Genomic DNA, 6,698 nt, shown 5'->3' with positions numbered 1-6,698 from the left:
ATTACATTCTTTTAAGTTTCAAGTTGATTATAACACTATCTTTATGTCTAAAAAATGATATGATGTTGGTTATTTGGAGCTTAAGCATGCATGATTTAACATTTCGAACTTTCCTTGAAAGGAGAAAGAAAATTAGTACATAGATGCTATGTGCTATTTTTAGTATATGAACTTTTTTATGCTTATATGTTTGTGTCTAATAAATCTATAAATATAAAAAATATAAAATAAATCTTTAAACCTCCAATTTGGTACTTAATAGGTCCCTAACACATTTAATATTTTGAAAAAGTTTAAAGAATCTACTAGACAAAACTAAATTTTATGTCTAATAGAAAATTGAACTTTAAATTTTGTGTCCAATAGGCTTGTAAATTTTAGAAGATGTTGAATAGATGAAAGACCTATATTAGACACAAAATTGAAAGCTTGGAGACGTACTAAATAAAACATTTGAAAGTTGTTAGACAATTTAAACGGTTTAGGGACCTATGTGTTTATTTTGCCTTAAAAAATGAAAATTATGGAACTCAATGCTTAATAAATACTTTGTACTTTGTCCTCTAATCCAGGTTATTAATTTGGATTACAAGTTGGTCATAAAATATTTATTTTTAAAGATGAATAAAGAATGGATTAAACTAAGGAATAAGTTATCAGTGGAGTATAGAGATGGAGTATCACAATTCATAGATATGGCAAAGTTTCATGTTAATGATTCCGGACGAATAAGATGTCCATGCAAGAACTGTATGAATTCAATTTGGAAAAAGATAGATATTGTGGAACGACATCTATTAACATATGGAATATCTCCCTTATAATGTGAGTGGGTATATCATGGAGAGCCAGTAAACTTATCTAGAAGTCATACAAGTCATTCAATACAGGATGTTGAAGTAGATAGTATAGAGAGTAATGTTGTCAAAGAAAATGAGATGTTGAATCTTATAAACGATTTACAAGTTCCAATTGAAAACGAAAATGTAAATGAAAGAAGGATTGAGAATGAAATGTTTTTTAATGGTCAAGAAAGAGATACCACGAACTTATTCGAGGATTTAATGACCGAAGCACGTAATGAATTATATCCTGGTTGTTCGCAATTTTCGTGCTTGAACTTTTTAGTGAAGTTGATGCATATCAAAGTTCTCAACGGCTGAAGTAACAAATTGTTTGACATGTTACTGGAATTGTTAAAACAAGCGTTTCCAGCTTGCACCTCTATACCTACTTCCTTTTATGAAGCTAAGCAGAAATTGTGTGATTTAGGCCTAGGTTATGAGTCTATTCATGCGTGCAAATATGATTGTGTATTGTATTGGAAAGAGTTTGCAGATTTGCAACAATGCCCTGTTTGTGGTGAGTCTCCGTACAATATTAATGATGGCAAGGGTAAAAAAATGCCACATAAGGTATTGCGTCATTTTCCCTTGATACCGAGATTAAAATGATTGTTTACATCAAACAAAGACGCTTCTGATATGAGATGACATAAAGATAAGCGAGTTGAAACGGAGGATCTATTACAACATCCAGCTGATGCAGAGGGGTGGAAATATTTTGATCGTGAATTTCCTCAATTCGCTTTAGATCCTCGAAATGTTCGTTTGGGATTAGCTTCAGATGACTTCAATCCGTTTGGAAATATGAGCACTTCTTATAGTATGTGGCACGTGGTGATAATTCCTTATAATTTGTCCCCTTGGAAATGCATGAAGGAAACAAACTTCTTCAGGTCTTTGCTCATACCTGGTCCAAAATCTCCTGGAAAGGAAATTGATGTTTACTTGCAACTATTGATTGAAGAGTTGAAAGAGTTATGGACAATTGGTGTGAAAACTTATGATTTTGTTACTGGTGATTTTTTTCAACTATATGCTACCTTATTATGGATGATTAATGACTTTTCTGCGTACGGTGACTTATTTGGGTGGAGTACAAAAGGTTATCAAGCATGTTCAATATGAAAAGAAGATAACTCATCCTTCAGGATAAGAGGGAAAATATCACTTATGAGACATCGACGTTATCTTCCAGAGAATCATAGTTGGCGTCGAAGTAGACAACATGATAGAAAAGTTGAACGTAGACCTCCACCAGTCGTAATGAATAGAGAAGAGATCTTACAACAAATAAATACACTAAACTTTTCTGTGCTTAGCAAATATCTATCGAAGCAAGATAAAAAAAGAAAGCGAATTCTAAACTGGACTAAGGAAAATATTTTTTTTTTCCAACTTTCATATTGGTCCAGACTATTGTTACGATATAAATTGGATGTAATGCATATTAAAAAAGACATATGCGACAATTTGGTGGGCACATTGTTAAATATTGAAGGAAAGACAAAGGATACAACGAACACTCGATTAGACTTACAAGATTTGAAGATAAGAAAAGACCTACACTTGATACAAGTCGATAACAGATTTGTAAAACCACACGCAGCATACACATTAACAAATGGTGAACGGATTTCGTTTTGTAAGTATTTGAAATCAGTGAAATTCCCTGATAGATTCGTATCTAACATATCACGATGTGTGAATGACAAAGATGGAAAACTATCGGGGCTGAAAACACACGACTGTCATGTGTTGCTTCACAGACTACTCCCTATTGGTATTCGAACATACCTACCGAAGAATGTATCCACTGCTATTATTGAGTTGTGTACATTCTTTCACGACTTATGAGCAAAGACAATATGTGTAAGTGATTTGAACAGACTACAAGCAGACATCATAGTCATAATTTGTAAGTTGGAGAGAATATTCCCACCTGCCTTTTTCGATATAATGGTACACCTTGCAGTTCATCTACCATATGAAACCAAAGTGATGGGTCCAGTTAGTTACAGTTGGATGTATCCTATTGAAAGAAGTTTACGAACATTAAAACAATTTGTACGGAACAAAGCATGTCCCAAGGGGTCTATAGCGGAAGTATATGCAATCAATGAATCATGGAACTTCTGCTCGCGATATCTAAGTGGGATTAAAATGAGATTCAATAGAGATGAACAAAATGATGATAACATTCCCGATCACGAGATATTTGGTGAATTTGAATTATTTGGGCAGAGGGTACGACCATTAGAGGCGTCAACTTTACGGATGCTTTCAGCGGAGGAAAAGCGTATTGCACATTGGTACATTCTCAACTATTGTAAAGAAATAACAGACTATTGCAAGTACGTTTCAAATTTTTTCCTTTTCTAAATTCTAGGGTATCTCCTTTGATATAACATTTAAATGATCAATTTTGTAGGCAACATTTGAGGTTAATTCGTCGTGAAGCTCAAAGCGCCTCTGACTTATATATAAAACATCAATGAAAATTTCCCGATTGGTTCAAATCTCAGGTATACATAGTCATTTTGTAGGTAACAGTTAAGGGATGATTCATTTTTTTTAGTCATTTTTAATGTATAATTAATTATCAGGTTCTACAACGGTGCAAGAGAGAAAATATCTCCGATGATTTCTTTTCACTTGCAATGGGACCTTCGTTCGAGGTACGATCTTACAATGGATGCTTGTTAATGGGATACGGTTTCACACTGTAGAGTGTGATAATCGTTGAGCTACACAAAATAGTGGAGTCCTAGTGGCCGGGCAGATCTGTGAGAACGCAAGTGTGGATAACAATTTCTACGGTGTTGTAGACGAAGTATTAGATTTCCAATATGCAAACAGAAGACGTGTTTTCTTGTTGAAGTGTAGATGGTTTGACACAGATAACAACAAAAGTAATAGGACACATGTGGATTTAGGATACAAATCAATCAATACATCACACTTTTGGTATGTCGATGAGCCTTTCATCTTTGCTATCCAAGCACAACAAGTCTTTTATATTGATGACATCAAATATAGTAACATTGGAAAGTTGTTCAAGTAGTGCAAAATAAACGAATATGGGATGTACCAAAAGTGGATGATGTTGAAAACGCACAACTAGATTTACTGGAAATTGTTGGTGGAGTCCGAATGTACGAAACCATTAAGGAGGTTACTTTATGCAAAGTTGACGTTGATCCTATAGTTGTGGAAAAACTAATTATTGTACATGGCGATCATGACTTCATAAACGATGATGATGAAGAACAATTATCTCCCAATAACAGTTCAAGTATTGGTAAATAATTTGAATTAGATTACGGTGATGAGTAATGATGTATCTACTTAATTCTCCTTTTCTCTATGTTACATGTATTTATTGTTATTTAATATTTTTTTTTGTCTTTTTTGTGTTTGTAAAGATATGATGTCAACCCTTAATAGGCAATAGAAGGCTGATGAAGAATTCCAGGAGATATATCTAGGCAACATGGTATCTTCTATTGGTGATACTTCAAGTTAGTATATTTTGAAATATATTATGTTAACTGAAATACATTATAAACTGTTTTAAATTTTTTATTCCTCAGATAGTAGCTCAGCATCCACTCGGAGGAAACGCGAGCATTCGCGAAACATCGAGTTGAAAAAATACGTCCAAAAACATGGCAGAATTACAATCGTGATAAATGAGGGGGAGACGAAACCGATATCTCAACATTTGGTACAATTTAGTAATGCGATCGACGTCACCGTGAGATCTACATTTCCAGTATGTTGTCGTACTTTTGTTGAGGTTCCAAACGAGTATATAGAATTGGCTAAGAGTCAATTATTGGTAAGTAATTATAAGTTTATTCTTTTACAGTCATGAACATCATCTATGCTAATTCTTTCCTCCCTCTTTTGTAGCCTCATTTTGGACTTGATCTGTCCAGTCAATGATATAACCGTTTTTTAGAACATCAAATGCAAAACTCCTTCAAAGAATTTAGAGCAGATTTGCACAGACATTACAGAAAATGTGGAGATCCTCAATAAGCACATGCCAATTTGCCTAGCTGGCTTTAAAATAGGCCAGAAGATTGGTACTTTTTGTGTGACCACTTCGAGAATGAAGCGTTTCAGATAGAATATTTAGGGCGTGTATCATTTGCTGCATTTACTAATACATCACACTATTGACATATTTTTTTTTCTTGAAATGTAGGAAATGTCTATGACGAACAGGAAGAATATAGAAAAATTACCGTTCGACCACGCAGGTGGATCGAAGTCATTCCTCAAAATTCAGGCAGAGTTGCAGGCAAAGAAAGGTCGAGAAATAGGACGTGTTGACCTATTTATGAAAACACACTCTAAAGGTGGCAAGTTTGTGAACGAGGCAGCTGAAAATGCACATGTAACATTTTTTGCTTTACTACCGTGTTTTTTTTATCATTTTTAACTTTAGTCGCTCGTTCTTACCCATTTAATTAATATGTCTAGCATCAAATGTTGGAATTACAATCCAGCCCCACTCTAGAAGGTTCTCAACCACTAACAGGGGATGAAATCTATGAGACGCTTTTGGGTAGACGACCCGGTATTCAAAAGGCCTAGGTTGGGGCCCTAAGCCAAAGTAAGAAAGAAGTAGCATCTCATTAAGCTCGTCATCTACTCAAGGAACGGAGATGGGAATGGAGGAATTAAGAGCCAATTTCCAATAGTCTCAGTCGAGGATTAAGGAACTTGAAGACGTTCAGAAAAAAATTCAAGAGGATCATGCAAGACAAATGGAAGAAATGAAAAAAATGATTGAAGACATGATACGATCACATAGAGGAGACCCATTAAATTAGTTATGATTACTACATTATTTAATTGTCTAATATTTTGCTATCCTGCAGTTATGGCAGCAAAGTAGTTATGTCTTAAGTTAAAAAATTGTTGGCTATCATGCGGTTATGGTAGCCAAACAACTGGATTTTGATGTATTTTTTGTTGGCTATCTTGTGTATTTATGAATGTTTACGAAGTTTAATGTGTAGTGGTGGGGGGAGGGGGGGTTGAGATTGAATTAAACCATTTTGGGGACAAAGTTTGAGTTTTATGTGTGTTGGTCATTGTTTACTCGTTTTATGTGTTTTTGATATTCGGGAGGTTCCATATTTTTCGTAGGGGGTAGGTAGAGTTTCATTACACCCGTCTTGTCTTTGAACTCGGAGTTCTTGTGTATTTATAAATGTTCACGAAGTTTAATGTGTTGTGGTGGGGGAGGGGGGGATTGAGATTGGGTTAAACCATTTTGGGGACAAAGTTTGAGTTTTATGTGTGTTGGTCATTGTTTACTCGTTTTGTGTGTTTTTTATGTTCAAAAGGTTCCATGTTTTTCGTGGGGGATTGGTAGAGTTTCATTACACCCGTCTTGTCCTTGAACTCGGAGTTCTTGTGTATTTATGAATGTTTACGAAGTTTAATGTGTTGTGGTGGGGGAAAGGGGGTAGGGAGATTGGGTTAAACTATTTTGGGGACAAAGTTTGAGTTTTATATGTGTTGGTCATTGTTTACTCATTTTTTGTGTTTTTAATGTTCAGGAGGCTCCATGTTTGTCGTGGGGGGTGGGTAGAGTTTCATTACACTCGTCTTGTCCTTGAACTCGGAGTTCTTGTGTATTTATGAATGTTTATGAAGTTTAACGTGTTGTTGTTTTGATTTTATTTCTTTTATGTATTTGTGATATGAATGTTTATGAACTTCTAGTATCGACTTCTAATAACTTGCAGAAATACAAGTTATTTATACTACCTTATTCAGATATTGCGGCCAAAAGAGAGAAAATATGTGTTGATTGTACGAGAATTAACCAAGAAA

The 6,698-nt window shown here is 34.7% G+C and overlaps 2 pseudogenes; both read left to right on the top strand.

Annotated features, from left to right (window-relative positions):
* Positions 1-620: 620 nt before the first annotated feature.
* Positions 621-1,488, top strand: LOC150037983 (uncharacterized; annotated as a pseudogene).
* A 2,507-nt stretch (positions 1,489-3,995) lies between these two features.
* On the top strand, positions 3,996-5,470 carry LOC150037982 (uncharacterized; annotated as a pseudogene).
* The last annotated feature ends 1,228 nt before the right edge of the window (positions 5,471-6,698 follow it).

Source organism: Benincasa hispida, chromosome 2, assembly GCF_027475165.1.
Source record: "Benincasa hispida cultivar pf3 chromosome 2, pf3_genome.v1.1, whole genome shotgun sequence".
Lineage (NCBI taxonomy): Eukaryota > Viridiplantae > Streptophyta > Magnoliopsida > Cucurbitales > Cucurbitaceae > Benincasa > Benincasa hispida.
The sequence above is the reverse complement of the archived record's forward strand: the minus strand, read 5'-3'. Positions and strand labels throughout refer to the sequence as shown.